Source organism: Tachyglossus aculeatus, chromosome 23 (assembly GCF_015852505.1).
Source record: "Tachyglossus aculeatus isolate mTacAcu1 chromosome 23, mTacAcu1.pri, whole genome shotgun sequence".
Taxonomy (NCBI): Eukaryota; Metazoa; Chordata; class Mammalia; order Monotremata; family Tachyglossidae; genus Tachyglossus; species Tachyglossus aculeatus.
In genome coordinates, this window is record NC_052088.1 from 18090520 (window position 1) to 18110657 (window position 20138).

The 20138-nt window shown below is 44.0% G+C and overlaps 1 non-coding gene across 1 annotated transcript; it reads right to left on the reverse strand.

Annotated features, from left to right (window-relative positions):
- Positions 1 to 17932: 17932 nt before the first annotated feature.
- LOC119944981 lies at positions 17933 to 18070 on the reverse strand. The gene has a single exon (XR_005456118.1). It is a non-coding gene; the product is annotated as a small nucleolar RNA SNORA7 (small nucleolar RNA).
- Positions 18071 to 20138: the final 2068 nt, after the last annotated feature.

Below are 20138 nucleotides of genomic sequence, written 5' to 3' on the forward strand. Positions count from 1 at the left end.
TTAGTACCCAATAAATAAAATTGATTGATTAATAGACTATGGCACTGGGCATCTTTATGGCCAGTATTTTCATTTTCAGCGTTCAGCCTTCTTCTTTGTGGGTCATGCCATCGAGTTCCATGGCTTGGAAGCGGTGCCCATATTCGGAGGGAAATGTAATGGTTCTGGAGCTGGGAAGAGCGAGAGGTCTCCCCTGAGAAGGGTTTCAGGTTCAGCTGGACTTCCCTATACTGATGTGTATGTGATCCCTGTGCTCCCCCACCTGCCTAGTAAAATGCATGCTAGAGCACCAGAACCTGGGTGTTCGTTATCCCCAGATGTCATCACTGGCCACTGTAGAAACCACTCTAGGAGAGAGCTGGACAGGTAATCTTGGGCTATAACTTCCCCAAGACTCGAGTCCCTCTCCTCAGTTGCCAGAACCAGCTAATCCACTGTGCTAGGAACTGGCCACTTTCATTTAAGAAAACCCTCCACCCGCCAATTTGTTAGCACCATAGATTAGAAGTTTTTCCCTCTATAATCATGCGGAAGGGGGAAAGCAGGGGAGGAGGGAGAGAGAGAGGAAAAAAAGAAAGAAAGAAACAAGCGTTGTATTCCAAATTTATCCGGACAAACCCCATGAACTTTCAGAGTAACTCCATGTCCAAGGACGTGGGGGCATATAATAGGTGCTGGATGGTTAGTGAAGCATAAAGGAGGCCTGGATTTTCCCTGGCTTTTTATCCTTGAGAGATTGTGCTTTCGACATGTGGAAGCATGGAAGGCAGAGAGAATGTTTCGACTTTGGCTGTTTCACCTGGCTGGGGTATTGTGGGATTTGAAGTTATGCTGACTTTCAGCTCCAGATTGTTAGTGTTGCTTGATCTCCCTTCTGAGAGGCAAATCTTTGTAAGAAACATTTTCCCATTCCATCTTTCCATCTGCTCAGCACTATCCCTATAGAGAGAAACTGCACAACAGCCAGTTGGGCAAGAAATCAAATCATTACTAAGCTACAGGCTAAAATTTGAGAAGCTGTAGCAGCTTCAGGAAATATATTCTCATAGCAGCCCCTAAGAAAAATAATTTAATAAAACTATAGACTCATGTCACTGGGATCATAGGGAGTACTAGAGAGAGGCCAGATTACAGAAGAGTTGGACATTCTGAAATAAGCAAGGCCACTAAGCCTACTGAAATTAAATCGAAATTGACTGAAAATGTCAGTGATGAAATGTCCTTGAATCTTGAGCAGTTATTCAGTGAGCACTTACTGAGTACAAATTAACTCTGGAAACTGACACAATAATGAATTAGAAGCAGTGCTGTCTTGCAGTATTTTCATTCTAAAGGGGAAGTCACCATGCCACAGTTTAAAGTTTAGAACTTTATTAACAATCCAAGCAGTAAGAATAGTAATTGAGAATTTCTTGAGGGCTAATGATCATGTCTAATTCCCACCGGTTTATGCAATCCATCATATTTATTGAGTGCTTACAATGTGCAATGCACTGTACTGAGTAAGCACTTGGGAGTGAACAATACAACAGCGTTGTCACTTTCCCTTCCCACAAGAGCATACAGTCTTTCCTTCCCAATATGGTGCTTTGCACAGAGTAAGTGCTTAATAAGTACTACTACAACTTCCTTTAGTGACCACCTTAGTCTCAGTGCTTTTCTTTCAAAAGTTGCCTTCATTTTCACCATACAGGCAGGGAAAAGTAGTGGTATTTGGCAGATATGTGCCCGGGGGCCTTGAAAACCCCTATTAACCCCAGAGCCATTGCATTTCAGATCCTAATGAACTCTGGAACTCAGCAGTAGGTGCTGAAGTAGAAGAAGACTGGACACTGAAAATATAAATACCGAAGACATTTGGTGCCTTATTAATGCTGGGAACAGACTAACCAAAAACCAGACTGGCCTAAAACTGAACACTTGAATACCCTACTTGTACTTCTTGCCACTATTTACAATTTTCTCTGCTAATTGGTCCTTCTTGTTTCAGCCAAAGCTTTCTTCTCCATCTGCCATTTTAGCGAAAACACCCCTCTCCTGAAGTATAATAAGGTAGTTCCTGTTGCCCCGTATATCAAGACTAACAGTCCCACCTAACTTTGCCTAGGGAACTGCAGTGTATTTAGTCTCCCCTAATCTCCCCCTAACACTTCGCCACTTCTCCACTTTATTCTTCTTTGGTAGACTTCTTACACCTTCTTCCCCTCAATGATCCCACTCCTTGCTTTTCACTTTTACATCATGACCCACTCCTGGAACTACCAGCCTCTTCTCCTGGCCAAGGTTCCACGCCATCCTTAGTTTCAAGACCTCTTAAATTTCATCTCCACCAAGAAGCTCTGCCTTACTAACTGGGAGGCAAGGAAGAGGTTGTTTTTCTCTCCATCTCTTCTTGAACATGCACCTTCTGGCTCTTAAAAGGTCCTCTCCATTGCAGAAAATAATAATAATAATAATGGCATTTATTAAGCGCTTACTATGTGCAAAGCACTGTTCAAAGTGCTGGGGAGGTTACAAGGTGAACAGGTTGTCTCATGTAGGGCTCACAGTCTTAATCCCCATTTTACAGATGAGGTAACTGAGTCACAGAGAAGTGACTTGCCTGAAGTAACACAGCTGACAAGTGGCAGAGCCGGGATTTGAACCCATGACCCCCGACTCAAAAGCCCGTGCTCTTTCCACTGAGCCATGCTGCTTCCTGAAATGATACGAGGACCTGCACACGATGCAGATATTAAGTGCCCTAGATATCCTGTGCATCTATTTGTTATTAGAGTTGTAGATGTGTTTATTTCTATACACATGAGTGTATTTTTACTTCTCTTGTATATTCCCAAATTCCTAATTCAGTACTCTGCAATAACAGCTCAATGTAGGTTTTGATGATAAAGATCATGTGTATAAATCAGTTATTTTAGATTGCAAACTCCATGAGAGTAGGGATTGAGTCTTGATCTTCCTCTGGACCCCCTTTAGCAGCTCAAAATCTTCTCAACTCTGATCCCCGTGAATTCTTGATAAATTCATTCATTCAGTTGTATTTATTGAGTGCTTACTGTATGCAGAGCACTATACTAAGCGCTTGGAAAGTACAAGTTGGCAACATATAGAGGCAGTCCCTACCCAACAATGGGCTCAGAGTCTAGAAGTGGGAGACAGACAACAAAACAAAACGTGGACAGGCATCAAGTCATCAGAACAAATAGAATTAAAGCTAAATGCACATCATTAACAAAATAAATAGAATAGTAAATATGTACAAGTAAAATATATAGAGTAATAAATCTGTACAAACATATATAGGTGCTGTGGGGAGGGGAAGGAGGTAGAGCGGGGGGCATGGGGAGGAGGAGAGGAAAAAGGGGGCTCAGTCTGGGAAGGCCTCTTGGAGGAGGTGAGCCCTCAGTAGGGCTTTGAAGGGAAGAAGAGAGCTAACTTGGCGGATGTGTGGAGGGAGGGCATTCCGGGCCAAGGGGAGGATGTGGGCTGGGGGTTGACGGTGGGACAGGCGAGAACGAGGTACAGTGGCAGTTGTAGCCTGATTGGCAGATTCTTGAGGGTCCCAGGGTCATGGATTTATTTTTTTTAATGTTTTTCACAATACATTTTCAGTTGCTTTTTAGAGAAAATTCTCTTCATTTCAGCACTTGGCTATTCAGGAATTGATTGGGAATCTCCCAGCAGTAGTGAAGAGTTTAGTATGTTTTGGCTGATCTAAATAGCACATAGTTCAAGCATATTTCATTGTTGTAGCCTTCACTTGAAAATTTTCAAAAAAACCAGAATTTTACATTTGAACTCCTGTGTAGAATACAAAGCAACACTGCCATTTGCTGATTGTGCTCAGTTTTGGGTGAAAGTTTCACCAATTGTTTCTCAAGAATTTGTGGTTCGTGTTTGAAATTTGAAAGTAAAAAAAAATGTTCTTTAGGAAATAACTGCTTCCCCCCCCCGCCCCTCCCAACATATGAAAACCCTCATTTTGATTTCATTTTTTCTCACAGACTGCCCAGACAATTAACATTTCACATGTCCCAGGCCCAAAATGGTGCAGAAAGATTTGTGGAATTCTATTTCTGTAGAGTTAATCTGGCAGTCGTGATAGTAAATATTCGGCCCCATTAGCTTTTTGATGCCATTTAAGTAAGCAACAGTGAAAAATCACCGGAAATGAACATAGAGCTTAGGGGAGGGTGATGCTTAGCCTGCAGTAGATAGATTCCTTTTATGGTTTTCTCGAAAGAATCAAATCTAGCCCATATTACAGTACTATCCAGTGAAATATTGCTCCTGTATCACTAACGTCAGCATCTCCTTTTTGCCAAAATGCAGAGAACCTGGATGAATTAGTAATGAATTGGCATTAGAGCTGGATTTTTTTGTATACCAGAATTCTCTATTGGAGAATTAAACTGTTAGCTTTTATACTCCTTAAATAATAATAATAATGATGATGATGACATTTATTAAGTGCTTATTGTGTGCAAAGCACTGTTCTAAGTGCTGGGGAGGTTACAAGGTGATCAGGTTGTCCCGCAGGGGGACTCACAGCCTTAATCCCCATTTTACAGATGAGGGAACTGAGTCACAGAGAAGTTAAGTGACTTGGCCCAACTCACACAGCTGACAGTTGGCAGAGCTGGGATTTGAACCCATGACCTCCGACTCCAAAGCCCGGGCTCTTTCCACTGAGCCATGCTGCTTGAAGGCAGGGATTGTTTCTTTAGCTTCTGTTGTTTCCTCTGGTACACTTAGTCCAGTAGGTGCACACAGAGCCATACAATTTAAGGCCCCCAGGTGACTTCTGACTTCATTTTGTCACACTGTATATGGCAAGGAGTGATGATGTCATTGTTCTGGGCTACGGTCAGTTAATCACTGGTATTTATTGAGCACTTTGTGCAGATCACTATATTACGCACTTGGGAGAGTTCAGTACTACAGACTTAGCAGACACGTTTTCTGCCCACAGCAACTTGCCTAAAGACAGAAAGCAGACAAGTGGCAGATCTGGGATTACCTGCAGTTTACTCAGAGAGCTCAGAAATACAGAATGGGGACATTTCTTTATTGCTCCAGAGCTCACAAAATGTGCCCTTCTCCATGATTTCCTCCTCCTCAATCATCCCCAAAACACCTTAGTCTAGTTGATTTGAAGGGGCCGCTGCAGTCTGTGTACAGAAGAGTTTGGGGGAAAGGGTCCAACGTCCTGCACAACCAGCACTGGATACCTGATGGGATCTGTTCTGTTTGGGTGGGTTGTCCCTAGGGCAGGGTGAAGGCATTTTCCCCGGTCTCTGCACACTAGGGCCTCATCCGTACCCGCACAAGATCAATTGTATATATTGAGCACTGACTGTATGCAGAACACTGTACTAAGTGCTTGGGAGAGTCCAGTATAATGGATATGGTATTGAGAAGCAGCGTGGCTCTGTGGAAAGAGCCCGGGCTTTGGAGTCAGAGGTCATGGGTTCAAATCCCGGCTCCACCAATTGTCAGCTGTGTGACTTTGGGCAAGTCACTTAACTTCTCTGGGCCTCAGTTACCTCATCTGTAAAATGGGGATTAAGACTGTGAGCCCCCCGTGGGACAATTTTTTCTTCTAGACTGTGAGCCCGCCGTTGGGTAGGGACCGTCTCTATATGTTGCCAACTTGTACTTCCCAAGTGCTTAGTACAGTGCTCTGCACACAGTAAGCGCTCAATAAATACGATTGGATGAATATGGTAGACATGTTCCCTGGCCACAATGAGCTTACAGTCTAGAGGAGGCAGAGAGGCAGAGCCGTTCAGGCCAGGGCACGGTGGCTGATGTGCAAGGCCTAGAACCAAGTGCCTCACAGACCTGATGTAGGGGGCAGGCAGGTTGATGATCCAAACCTTTGCGGCTCCTTCAAGGTTCTGCCCTGTAGGTCCGTGTTCCTGCTGCCGTGCCTGAAAGCGGTCCTCAGCGGGGGACATCTGATTCCACAGGTGGGGGATTTACTGAAGAAAGGTCTTGGGTCACTCTCTGCTTTTACCTGCTTCTTACATACATCCCTTGAACAGAATTCTTCACAGTTGAGAAATTTGGAAAGGTAGAGACATGTCCAGGAACAAGCTTGCGGGGAGAGAAGGCTTTTGGACTGTTGGGAATTAAACAAATCAAGACTTTTAAAAAAGGAGTTCTTCCTTTTCCAAAAGCCATTTTCCTCTTGCCATTTAGGAGATTAAAATCTTTTCTGTTGTGTTTTTTGATTGACAGTATTTGATTAGTGGAGGGTAATCACTGGCTCTTTCTGACTCCTGATCTGACTTGTAATTCATCACACGGGCTGGGAGAAATCTGGATGGAAAGTACAATGAGCACGATTTCTAAATGGGAATGTGGGAGCCCCGGGGAGGAGCTTAAAGCCAGAAAAGCACCATCGAAACTGGCCTTTGAAAGCTTGAGAACTTAAACTACAGCTATATTTCATCACCTTCACCTGACAAATCCATTTCTAGACTCTCCCCCATGATCACGCTCCCTGCTGAGCTGATTGATTCGGTTTTTTTTTCCCTTGTTGATGTTGGCGGTTACTGTCGTTTTTTAACTACTACCTCTTCGGGGAATTTCTGCCAGGACTGTTCCAGGGGTTTCCCCCTGTTTCCTAAATTTCAAATCCCTGTTTTTGAATTAGCTAATGTCTCCAACAGCTGATTGGCAACCATCTATGCCTTTCCTTCCAGGGTCACATAACCCCCTGGAAGGCTATTCCCTTGATGATGTCCTATAGCTAAACTCCAGCCAACTGGCCACACTGAGCTCATGAAAACGCTCATTGTCACGATACTTTCTCCCTCCTTCCTTTGCCGCCCTGCCCCAACCTCAGCCCTGATAGCTTTTTTGTCTCAATGACAAGCCTTGGTTTTTTCCACCCCAATAGTCTTTTTGTTTAAGATTCAAGGATCACTTACTGCACGGCAGTCAGAGAATGCTTGGTTGGCAGGCAAAGTCCTTTCAACCTAAGATCATGATGGCTATGCATCTTCGTTTATAGTTTGTCCTTCCACCCTGAAAATTGTCACTGCTTCCTAGCTCAACTGTCTGATTTTAAAACACTGAAGGGAGGCAGTGAGGCCTAATGGAAAGAACATGAGACTGGGTGGCAGGAGACTTGGGAGTGTTCTGTTCTCCACACTATTGCTGGCCTACTGTGTATGTGTGTGTTTCTCCTTGGGCAATCCACTTAACCTTTCTTGCCCCTCACCTGTAGAATGGATAGAAGATAACTGCTCTTCCTATCATTTAGACTGTGAGCCCCATATGGGGCAGAGACTCTGTGATTTGATTAATTTATACCTACCTACTTAGCACAGTGCTTGGCATAAAGTAAGTTCTTAATAAATACCTGTTAATAAATGCCCGCTCTACTAGTTGTATTCAATTAATTTCTTTTTACGTTCTCTTTTTCTCCCCTTGCCAAGATGGTTGGGAAGTTTTCCAGATTAAAAGGAAAGAAAAACAGAAATAAGGCCTCTTTCTTCCAGTAAGGTTGATTAAAGTCTGGAATGGGTTAGTGAGAATTTGTTTTTAGATGCAACGTGACGTGGAGGCAGGGAGTTAGACTACAGACTTTCAAGGTCACTTTGAGTACTCTGAAAATTAGATAAAGCAGATTCAGGGCTCTACACCAAACTTACTAGGTGCCACCAGTAGCATCGCTAGATTGTAAAAGTGATTTGAAAACAGGAATTATGTTCACCAGTTCTGAAGTACTTAGTACAGTGCTCTGCATTCTGTAGGCCTTCAGTAGCATGATACATGTGGTGATCTTGTGTACAAGCGCTTAGTACAGTGCTCTGCACACAGTAAGTGCTCAATAAATACGATTGATTGATTGGTCTGGAGCATGGGTTATTAGCATATTTACTGCTCAGACAGGTGGATAGAGTCAAAACTGCTCCCACCCTGGTACAAGCTCTATCCTTACCTTGACTAGACAATAAAATTAGCCTTCTTGCTGGTCTCCCAGCCTTCAGCGTCTACCCATTCCAGTCTTCACTACATGCTGCTGCCTGAAACATCTTCCTGAAGCAGTGTTCAGCCCACATCTCTCCTCTCCTCAAAACCTTCCACTGGCTTCCTGGGTCGATTTATATCAAACAAAATCTCTCACAGTCAGCTTCAAGGGTCTCCACATCTGGCTCCACCATACTTATCTGCCTTCTTCATGTGTCATTCCTGAAGTTATTGTCTTCACTTCTCCTAAACCAATTTTAAGCCTTTTAGTTGCTCCTCACTCTCAACTTTCTTTCCCTCTTTCTTTTTCCCCTCTGCCTCCTCAACTCATGCTGTTCCTCCAGCCTGCAACTCCCTCCCCACATCAGATGGACTATAATTCTCTCCATATTCATGTCCCACCCAAATTCCCAACTCCTCTAATAAGCTTTTGGTGATTAATTATCCAGCACTCTGGGCCTTATCATCCCTTCAGCCAACTCTGGTACTTATAAACTAATTCGCATCTTCTTTAGCATTCATGTTTCCTCAATTTATTTTGTCTTCTCCAGTTGTAAATATGTTTCTGTTTGTCTTCATTTTATAGTGTAAGCCCCTTATTAGCAGGGACTGTATCACTTCTTCATTCTGTACTTCACAAATGTCTAGTACAGTGAACATCCCCGAGGAGCATGCTCAGTAAATGCTGCTGTTACTACTACTCCTTAAAATGGTTGCTCATTCATTTCCAAAAAGAGGAGAAACTTCTAAACATGAGCCTTAAGGCACTCAATCAGCTCTCTTCCCCCTTACTCATCCTCACTCCTCTCCTACTTCACCACAGCTTGCATTCATTGTTTTTTTCCAAGCCAACCTACTCTCTTTGCCTGTTTCTCATCTTTCTCACCATTGAGCACCCTCTGTTCTGCCTGGCACTCCCTTGACCTTCTCATCCAGCAGATCACTCCTCTCCCCAACTTCAAGCCTTTCTGAAATAGGCCCCTTACCAAGGGTGTCATCTTAGTGAGTTTGCAAGTGTAACTGTTTCGTGTATGTCAGTGTTTCTGTGAAAGAGTGAGAACTATCTTTTGGCTGGGTATAGTCTCTCTAGTTCTCGGTAATTTCCTTTCTCCATCTGCCCTCGACTAAGCACTGATGTTGGTCGAATAGAAAGAGTATGGCTCTGGAATTTGAGATCTAGATTCCCGATTCATCCCGTTGGGATGATGACATTAGTGGTGAAAGTTTCTGACTGAAGAATCACCTAGGATTTTGTGTGTGGTAGACAGGCCCAGCAGAAATTCTGAAAAATAGCTGGGTTTAGTGGGCAGCAGAGACCGCTGCGGCCCCCAAGATAAACACGTGCTGGGTGAGGTTAACTAACCTCAATTAATCAATCAATCAATGGCAGAGCGTTGTACTAAGCACTTGAGAGAGTATAACAGAGTTGGTAGACTGGAAATAGAGTATAAGGATATCAACCGAAGTGCTGCAGGGCTTGGTGAGTGTCAGATTGCTTAGGATGTACACAGCCAAGCACATAGTTGACACAGAAGGGAGGGTGAACAGGGGAAATGAGGGTTTAAGGAAGGCCTCTTAGAGGAGATGCGATTTTTTCGGGAGGGTTTTGAAGGTGAGGAGAGTGGTGGACTATAAGATGTGAAGCCGGGGCAGGAGGTGGGGGACATTTTAGGCCAGAGTGTTGGTGTCGAGAAAGATGAGATTGAGGTATAGTGAGTAGGTTAATGTTAGAGGAGGAGTGAAGTGTGCAGGTTGGGTTGTAGATGGAGATCAGCAAGGATGGGGAGAGCTGATTAAGTGCCTTAAGCCACTGATCAAGGGTTTCTGTTTAATACTGTGCTGCAGTCACTTTGCAAGTGGGTCCTGTGCACCAAAAACTTCTGTGTGCACTGCACAATGTACCGCAACTCAACCTGCCTACTTGCTGGGGAACCCAGTGAGAACGTGACTGGCAGAGCAAGGGAGTGTGAGTGATGATTTGCAAGCCACTAGCGCTCGTATTTCCTGTGTACAGATTTTTGGTCTGGAGATCTCAAGACTGAAGTCTGTCCATTGTTCTCGTTGCCTATTCCCACCCCTCTGTGTCTGGGTCTGTCTCTACGTTCCTTGTCTTTCTGTCTCTGACCATTTCATTTTCCCTCTTCCTTCTCCTGTTGTCCTTTCCTGCCTTTTTCTCCCCAGTGATGCTTAGACCTTTACACCACTCCCCATTCGACTCTGAGGTTTGGAAAATCTGGACACCTTATTTTAGATCTAAAGGTGGTTGAGACATGAAGTTACCAGTAGTTTGAAGTTACTGGTTGTGTGTGTGTGTGTGTGTGTGTGTGTGTGTGTGTGTGTGTGTGTGTGTCTGTCTGTCTGTCTGTCTGTCTGTATGCCTGCTTTCAAATAAATGGTCACGAAAATGAAAAATCCCAGAGATTCCCTTTTGTCTTTCATTGAGATTTGAGTTCACGAGTCTTTCAGTATGAAAAATAAATGTACCCCTGATATCTTTGCAGAAGTAGAAACAGTTCCTTGGGAAGAAGTGTTCAGAACAGAAGCTTTTAATTTGCGTCAGAAACAGACCAAAGAAAGAGGTTGATTTATGGTCATGTCTTTGAAACCATATTATATCCTATTATTTGCACTATAACTTGGTTAGAGGAATCGCCATGAAGAAAAGTCCCATAAAAATGGAAGGTACTAAAGATTTTCAAGAGTACTTATTCATTGATTTTCTCCAAAGGTGGTTAGTGGTATCATTTGGTTTGCAGCAACTCAGCAGATTACATAGCTAACTTGTGATAAGTAACCTCAGAGTAATTTTACCTCGATTTTTTTTTTTGCCTTTGTTTTGCTTTCCCATGTTTAGACAGAGAAATGCTGATTACAGAAGGGCTCCTTGGACTTTCATTTGGTTTTGTTTTAGTGAAACCAACTTCATTCCGATGTGACCTTTTTAATGTTGAGATGCTGTTTCCTCTGTGTGCCTTTGTGTGTCATACTGTGCATCTGTGTTATATTAGCTAGAAAGACTAAGATTTTTGGCTGCGTATATGTGGGGGCTTTCAGTGCTATTCCTTGACAGAAAAGGATTTCAATGGATGAGTTCTGGGTAAGGTGGCTATGGGCCCAGTTTTCAGTTGGTCAGTCCTCTGTTCAGTACAGATGTGGCACTAGACATCTTCATGTTCCGTGCTTTAAGTTTGAACTCCCAGCCTGCCCTGGCTCCCACTGGTGAATTCCATAATAGTAATCATGATGATAATAATAATAATGGTAATAGTTAAGTGCTTACTATGTGCCAAGCGCTGTACTGAGTGCTGGGGTGGCAAGCAAATTGGGTTGGACTCAGTCCCTGCCCCACGTGGGGCTCACAGCCTCAACCCCATTTTACAGATGAGGTAACTGAGGCACAGAGAAGTGACTTGTCCAAGGTCACACAGCAGCCATATGGTGGAGCCAGGATTAGAACCCATGACCTTCTGATTCCCAGGCCCATGCTCTATCCACTACACTATGCTGCTCCTCAGAAGCAGCATCCATGTTCACTACGAGAAATGGGAGGGCTTTGGAGGAAGTCGGGAAAGCAGGTAGGTATGAGAAGGAGTCTAGAATTCCCCAGGGAAAAATTCTAGGTTTGAGTGGCCTTGGATGGACTACCACCACTAGTACACATTGCTTAAGAGGAGAGCCCAGACTAATGCATGTGATGTCACATTGCATCTGGGTATCTGGTATCCATGAGGGTTTTTGGTGTCCACCCTCACTCTGGGCAGCAGAAGAGTTTCTCTTGCCCATCCCAAATTCCCGGCACTACAAAAAATGTCACTTGTAGCACACATTTGGCAGCATTAATCAATTCATCCAAAGTATTTGAGTACTTACTATGTTCAGAGCACTGTACTAAGCACTTGGCAGAGTACAACATAATACATTTGGTAAACACAATGCCAGCCCTTGAGGAGTTTTCAATCTAGTGGAATTGATGGTAACAATGGTGCCTCACATATGGATTGAAAGATGTTTTTGTTCTAATATATAATCAAAATAATAGTATTTGTTTACAGTGTGCCAAGAACTGTATTAAGCACTAGGGTAGACACAAGATAGTCTAAGTAAGAGGGAGAACAGATAGTTCATCCCCATTTACAGATGAGGAAACTGAGGCACAAAGAAATTAGATGACTTGCCCAAGGACACCTAGCAGGCAAGTGGCAAACCCAGATCCTCTGACTCCTAATCCTGTGCTCTTTCCCCTAGGTCACACTGACTCAGGATGAGGAAACTGTGTGTGTTTGCCAACTACAGGCAGAATCAGGGCTAGAACCCAGCTGTCCTGATTCCCACAGTAGTGTTCTTTCCACTGGACCAAATATAAGATTATATTTCTCCCCCCAAAGTCTAGAAGGGACTGCAGCCACAAGATTCATTAGCCTTTTGTCTTCAGAAACCATGTGGGGTTCCCTGGCAGATTTCCAAATCCAGATCCAAAGTATAGCTTGGCTCCGACTAATGACAACGGAATGATGAAGAGGATGTCCAGTTGAACAAAGGGCTTGGCTCCTGAGACGTGCCTGAGGGATTGTCCCAAGAGTGGACCAAATGTCCTCACGGGAAGGGCACATCCCAGAGAATGTGGCCCACACAGCTTGGAGCGCGAGGGCTGTGGCAGAGATATTGACTTCCAAAGAACGTGATGCTTTGTCAGTAAGACGGGGTAGGTCTTGAGAGCCAGGCAATTGCTGATCTGGCAGATTGTTACGTGTTCTGAATGACTAATGAGCAAATTTTCAAAACCATCTGCAGGAAAGCCTGCTGGTCTCCTTTAGGCTAACAGCATTTGTTTTGAGACTTTTCAGCAGACTGGAAAAGAAACCACAAAGAGAGCACAGTTCATACACACTCACTTTTCGGGCGTTCTCTCAACAGGCATTTTATCGCCTGTGTGTATGAGTGAATGCAGGGCTTTTGTCGAGTGATAGGTGCTGAAGATACACAGGTAGTGTTTTCCTGACCATAAGCTCTTGGTGTCTCAAAAAATGAGCTAATCAATCAACCCAACAATTATATTTATTGAGCTCTTACAGTGTGCAGAGCACTGTACTAAGTGCTTGGGAGAGTACAATATATTAGAGTTGGCAGTGTGAGTTATTGGCCAGAAGCTCTTTATAGTCCTGGCACTTGAAATTTTCTCCCCTTCCAAAGGGGCCAGCCATGCTTTCAACTTGTGTGCACAACAGATCTCACTTGGAGGAGCAGATTAATTTCTGGCCCCGCTCCTGAGGCTGCAGACGGTTGTGCTGACTGGGGCGATGCATTAGCTTCCTGGGCCCCGGAATGAGCCCACGAACTCATTTCATTGGGGGCACCAGATGGTAATTACCTTCCGACTGAGTTATGTGGGAATCTCATAAATGGCCTAGGGGTGAAACTCCCCTACAGTCCCCCAGCTCTATCCCTTTCCCATGCCTTTATTTTCATTAAATCCAAAAGGAGAGAAATGCTTTTAAAACATCTCTGTGGTGGGGCTCAACTGTCTAACTGTATGAACAGCAAGTAAAGCAGTTCTTTAGAAATAATTCTGCTGAACCGTTTTTGTATTTGCTAAGCGCTTACGATGTGTCAAACACTGTTCTATGTACTGGGGTAGGTACGAGTGAATTAGGTTGTATGCAGTCCCTGTCTAGGTGGGAGGTAGAGCAGAGAAGTTAAGTGACTTGCCCAAGGTCACACTTCAAGCATTTGGCAGAGCTGGGATTAGAATCCAGGTCTTCTGAGTCCCAGGCCCATTCTCTTTCCACTAGGCCATGCTGCTGCTTTTCTCATCTGAGGCTCCGGACAAGGACTCATCTGTTATTCATAACAGGAGTGTCCATTATTCATAATCTCCACTGAAAATAATAATTATAATTGTAGCATTTGTAAAGTTCTTACTACGTAGCCAGCACTGTGCTAAGTGTTGGGGGAGAGACAGGGTGATCAGTTTGAGCACAGTTCCTGCCCCACATGGGGCTCCCAGTCTAAGTAGGAGGGATATGAGTCATTGAATCTCCATTTTACAGATGAAGAAGCTGAGGCACAGAGAAATTAAGTGACTTGCCCAAGGCCACACAGCAGGCAAGTGGCCGAGCAGGATTAGCAACCGAGGGCACATTAAGTTTTCTTTACTAGGATCATTTTCTTGACTGGATGAGAGGAGAATCCAGGAGATAGCATTTTTGCAGAGTAGATCAATATGTCAGTAAAATAACTAAGATCAGGACATGGGGGAGGGTGTGTAGTGGGGCAAATCCCAATTAAGTTTCGTATGAGAGAACTTTTAGTTGAAAGTTGGGAAGAAATGTTATTTCTCCAGTTTTTTCTGAGTCAGGCTCAAAGTACAGAGGCCACAGTGACTTTGATTCCCTAATTGTGAATTGTTTTATGTTTGTCTCCATTAGACTGCAGGTTCCTTATGGACAGGGAACATGGCATTTCATTACTCTGTACTTCGTAAGCACTTAGTATAGTTGCTACCACTCCCTCTGAGGGGTAGCATAGAGAAGATAAACACCACAGCTTGCTCTAAGTCAGGCTCCTTAAATCCCACTCCCTCCCGGGAGGGCTCAACACATGGCCTCCAGTCCAGGCACAGAACAAACTGTGGGCAAAGTGGTTTGCAGAAGGAGCAGTCTACATACTGAGCACGGGCCTCTTACATGGGCGGGATTTTAACACATCCTTTCCTTTGCATCAGACCACCCCTGGCTGACACAGGCAGCTTTCCTTGGCCCTCTCAAAGATGCTCCCACAGAAGTGAACCCACGTTAGTCCCCGTGCTGTCCGTCAGGTTCTGGGGCCTCTCACTGGTGGTCAAGTATGACTTTGGCATCCTTTGTTCTCCAATGGTCTCTGTTCATCACTCTTAGTCCCTCCGCCAACAGTCCGTTGATCTCTGCCTCCTGGTCTGATCTGCTATCTTACAGCCATGTGGCCTGGGGTTGGGGGGAGCCCCCACTCTGTGCTGTGGGGCCACCCTTGGACTGAGGGGAAACAAGGCAGTTTGAATCTCCCTCTACTCACCTCTGTGAAGCTCAACTCCGACCGTTGTTTGGGGCCATGGCGGAGAAGGAACGATGAGGAATCAATCAATCGTATTTATTGAGTGCTTACTGTGTGCAGAGCACTGTACTAAGCGCTTGGGTAGTACAAGTTGGCAACATATAGAGACGGTCCCTACCCAACAGTGGGCTCACAGTCTAGAAGGGGGAGACAGAGAACAAAACAAACCATATTAACAAAATAAAATAAATAGAATAGATATGTACAAGTAAAATAAATAGAGTAATAGATACATACAAACATATATACATATATACAGGTGCTGTGGGGAAGGGAAGGAGGTAAGGTGGGGGGGATGGAGAGGGGGAGGAGGGGGAGAGGAAGGAGGAAGAACATTTTGTGTTGGGGTGGGACTCTGTGAGCTCACCTCTCTGCCCCAGAGCACAAACCTGAGGAGGGGAAGGGTAACAATAGTGTATCACACCAGTTGGACTCTCAAATACTGCTGCTACTACTAGTGTTTCAAACAAAGAATGGGAGTGACAGGTTTGAGTCAAGGTCACTTACAACTGGAAGGAATTTGGTGACAGCAGTCAATCAACCCTTGGTATTTATTGAGCATTTACTGTGTGCAGAACACTGTACTAAGCACTTGGGAGAGTTCAGTATAAAAGAGTAATTAGGCATAACCCTCCCCACAAGGAGTGTACAGACTGGAGCGGGAGACAGCCATTAAAATGAATTACAGCTATGTACATAAATGATATGGAGGTGAGGAGGGATGAATATCAGCCCATGTGCATAGGCAATGCTGAAGGGAGGTCTTAGGGAAGCGAGGGCTTAGTTGAGGAAAGTCTGTTGGAGGAGATGTGATTTTATTATGCCACTTGTTTGCTGTGTAACCTTGGGCAAGTCACATAACTTCTCTGGGCCTGAGTTCCCCTATCTGTAAAATGAGGATTAAGATTGTGAGCCCTATGTGGGACAGAGACTGTGTCCAATCCAACTATCTTGTATCTATTCCAGCACTTAGAACAGTACCTGACACATAGTAAGCACTAAACAAATACCATCATTATTATTATTATTATTATGTGGAGAACGTTGGTCTGTCAGATATGAAGGGGAAGGGAGTTCCAAGCAGGAATGGGTCAGCAGGAAGAGGAACAAGATCGAAGTGCAAGGGAGTAGGTTGGTGTTAGAAGAGTGAAGTGTGCTAACTGAATTGTAGTAGTAAGTCATTGAGGGAAGGTCAGAGGGAGAAAGCTGATTGAGTACATTAAAGCTGATGGTAAAGAGTTTCTGTTTGAAGCAGAAATAGATGGGCATCCACTGGAACACTCATCTTTAGCTCATCAGTGGAGATCCTGGTCTGATAGATAGCGTCATCTTCAGACTAATTGCTGACCCATCACAACTTTGCTGTATGCATCATGAGAAAGGAATAGATGATAATAGGAAACCCAAAGACCTACCATTGGTGAGCTGAAATGGGATCACTGTGAATGGTGTGGACTGAAGAAATGCTTTAAAGACCCATCAGAGCACAACTTCAAATGTGGTGGCAAAAGAGGGGGCAGCTGGAAAATAGTGATTGGTACAACAGTTGGTAGACATAGTCCCTGCCCACAAGGAACTTACAGTCTTCAGTGGCTGGGGGTGGGGGGTCACTAAGAAACATCTCTCATATTCACAGGGAGCTGGGAGAGAAAACACAGTGGCTCTGGAGCAAATGCTAGAGTCTGGTATCCCTCTGGAGAAACACTCTATGTTCTATGTCTGTGCGCTTCTGCAAATTGTTTCAGAGTAAGGCCTGTGAAATCATATGGGTCTCCTTATCCAGTATTCTCTAGGGCCATCAGTGGCCAACCTACTGAAGGTGAAGGACATCTCTGAGAGATACGGGGGAAGGCAGGTGGTCAAAAGGGGGCATAGTACTTTCTTCAGAAACTAGACTCAGGTGATTTTCAGAGCTCTAGATGTAATAGGAGTTGGCAATTCTTGAAGAAAAACAAATTTTGATACAGCATAGATTTATCTTTGCTCACGATTCATCTTCATGTCCTGAAAGTCTCCCCAGCATTCCCTGCTGCTTAGAATTATGATTCCCAAGATGGAGGTATGAAGGCCCATTCCATAGGGCCAATTAGAGGAATGTAGTCCAATTAGAGGAGTCCTTTCAATTCGATTTCAGAAAGCGCACGTGCTCAAAATGAAAAGGGAAAATCTGTCAGAAATTGTAGAACAAATCCTTCCACAACTTTTTTTTCCCAACTATTTTTCAAAAAGAGACTCATCAGAATATTCATTGACAGTATTTTAAAATCCATTAACACGTGCCCTTTTTATATGGCTGCTGGAGCAAACAGCAGAAAGGCCGCTGGCCATGCATTACTGGGTGGCTAATACAGTGGAGGGTCAATGGGTCAGTTGGTCCTCATCTTGATGTTTCTGGAAGCAGCTGAAATGGTGGTAATAGGCTGGTAGTGAAAGCACCGCCTGCCGTGTTTTACTGCTTGATCATTTGTAAACCTTAATTGGAGAAGGGGCTTAAACAAACTTGCACTGTTAAAAGGAAATTGCTAATAATTTCCAGCCTGGAGCACACCCATCCATGGCCTGATTTTTACCTTGGCTGAATATGTAGGGAACACACCTGCCTAATGCTGCCTTCTCTGCAGAGTGTGTGTAATTCTTGTCTTGTCTTATGCCATCGAGTCGTTTCTGACCCATAGCGACACCATGGACACATCATTCCCAAAATTCTCCACTCTCCATCTGCAGTCGTCTGGTAGTGGATCCATAGAGTTTTCTTGGTAAAAATCCGAAAGTGATTTACCATTGCCACCTTCTGCGCAGTAAACTCGAGTCTCCGCCCTCGATTCTTCCCCATGCCACTGCTACCCAGCATGGGTGAGTTTTGACTTTTAGCAGATTGCCTTCTACTCGCTAGCCACTGCCCAAGCTAGAAATGGAATGGGTAGGTATCTGCTTGACTCTCCCTCCCATAGCTGAAACTGGTAGAGTACTGGAAACTCTCCAGGCGCGACCCTGAGAGGGTGCGTGTGTAATAGGCTGTGGGTATCCGAGCAAGACACCATCAATGGCACAGCTTCTGCTATGAGGTTTCATTTCTGCAGTCCTTGCTTCCTTCTTCGTGGTCAGTTAAATCTTGATTGATCAAATTAGATTTCTAGGTTGTATCAGAAAAAACTGGAAGGCGAGGTGGTGATAGTGCTTTTCAGAGAGGGTTGCCAGTCTGGTCTGATCACCTCGGGCAATGTGTTGTTTTCTGTGTCCCCTGCTCTGGGTTGCCATCTCAGTGAGTGATATTTTTCAGGCACAATTGATTTCACAACCACTCAAATAACCAGCTTTCATCAGTTATATGTATGTACTTTGGCTTTTATTACCGTGGTCCTGTTGAACTTTATTCTACACTGACCAGTGATTGATCATCTGTATTCCTGTGACATTTGAATGAATGATTATGGTCTGGATGGTCACAGAGCACAGATATGAAGCACATGTGGCTGCTTTGAAGTTGCCCCCAGTGGCTTTTCTAAGCTTTCAGAGAAAGGGCTTGTAGTCCTTGAGTTAGTTACTCTTCTTGAGTTTTCTCCTAGCAGAGAGGTGAGCATTAAGTTCTGACCACATCTGGATTTCAGTTTGGGGACTTTGACCATATAACTCAAGTCACTGGACCACCTACAACCTGAGGGCTTCTGGTATGGAATTTCAAAAGCCTGTTCTCCACTTCCCCAGCAATTGGAGAATGGCTTCCTTCAATGGAGGTTTTGGTTTAATTTCTGGTGTCCCATTATTCCCTATAATGAAGCATTTCTCTCTCTTGATAGATATGATTTTTTAAAATAAAATTTTGGGTCAGATTTTGAGGGAGAGACATAGCCTAGTGGATAGAGCCTGGGAGTCAGTAGGAGCTGGGTTCTAATTCCAGCTACTCCACTTGTCTCCTTTATGACCTTAGGGAAGTCACTCAACTTTTCAGTAACCTCACCCGCAAAATGCAGATTAAGACCTTGAGCCCCATGTGGGACATGGATTGTGTCCAACCTGATTATGTTGTATCTGCCCCAGTCCTTAGAGCAGTGTCTTTCACATAGTGATTAACAAATAACCATTCAAAAAAACCGAGTTTCTCAGGTTCTGATTGTGAAGTCAGGCTTGTATGGACAGGATAAGAATTGAGAATTATGGCCTCTGAGAAACTTTCTCTAACCTGGTCATCACTCCTCCAGATTATCTGCCACTTATTTCTGACTACAGTGGGGAACAGGGTCACATGGAAACTTACAGGGAAACTTCTGGTGTATTTCTGACCTCACCTGACTTTTGCAAACCCAAACGTTGAGGTGAATAAAATAAGAACCTGAGCTTTAGTGGAACCATACAGAGGAATCTTTGGAGATTCTGCACAGCAGTTAACTCTCTCAAGACTCCTCATTTCAGTGTATTCACTATTCACCCCTTAGCCCTCAGGGAATCCATGCACAGCAGTTAACTCTCTTAAGACTCATCTTCTTTTAGGTTACTCATTGTTCACTCATTAGTCCTCAGGGAATCCATGTTTCAATTTTATTAAACGAAAAATATTGCATTTTGTTTTCTAGATGGGTCCTAATCCTGACTCCACCACTTGTCTGCTGTGTGACCTCAGGCAAGCCACTTCACTTCTCTGTGCCTGTTACCTCATCTGTAAAATGGGGATTGAGACTGTGATCCCACATAGTACAGAGACTGTGTCCAACCCAATTTGCTTGTGTCCACCCCAGCACTCAGTACAGTGCCTGGCACATAATAACCGCTTAACAAATACCATAATTATTATTGCTTTAAGATCCTCCTTTCCCCAAGTAGTAGTACTAGTAGTTCCAGTATTTATTAAGCACCTTCTCAAACCAGTTCCCTGTACAAGGTGCTTGAGAATTACGATAGAAGCACAAGACACATTGTCTATCCCCAAGTAGCTTACATTGTAAAGGAATAGACAGATTTAGACACATTGACTATACATATATACAGGAGAAGTAAGGCTGAGCATAAATAGATGACTACTGAAAATAATCTAGTCACTAAAAATTAGTTGGGGAAATAGATTTGAAGCATGT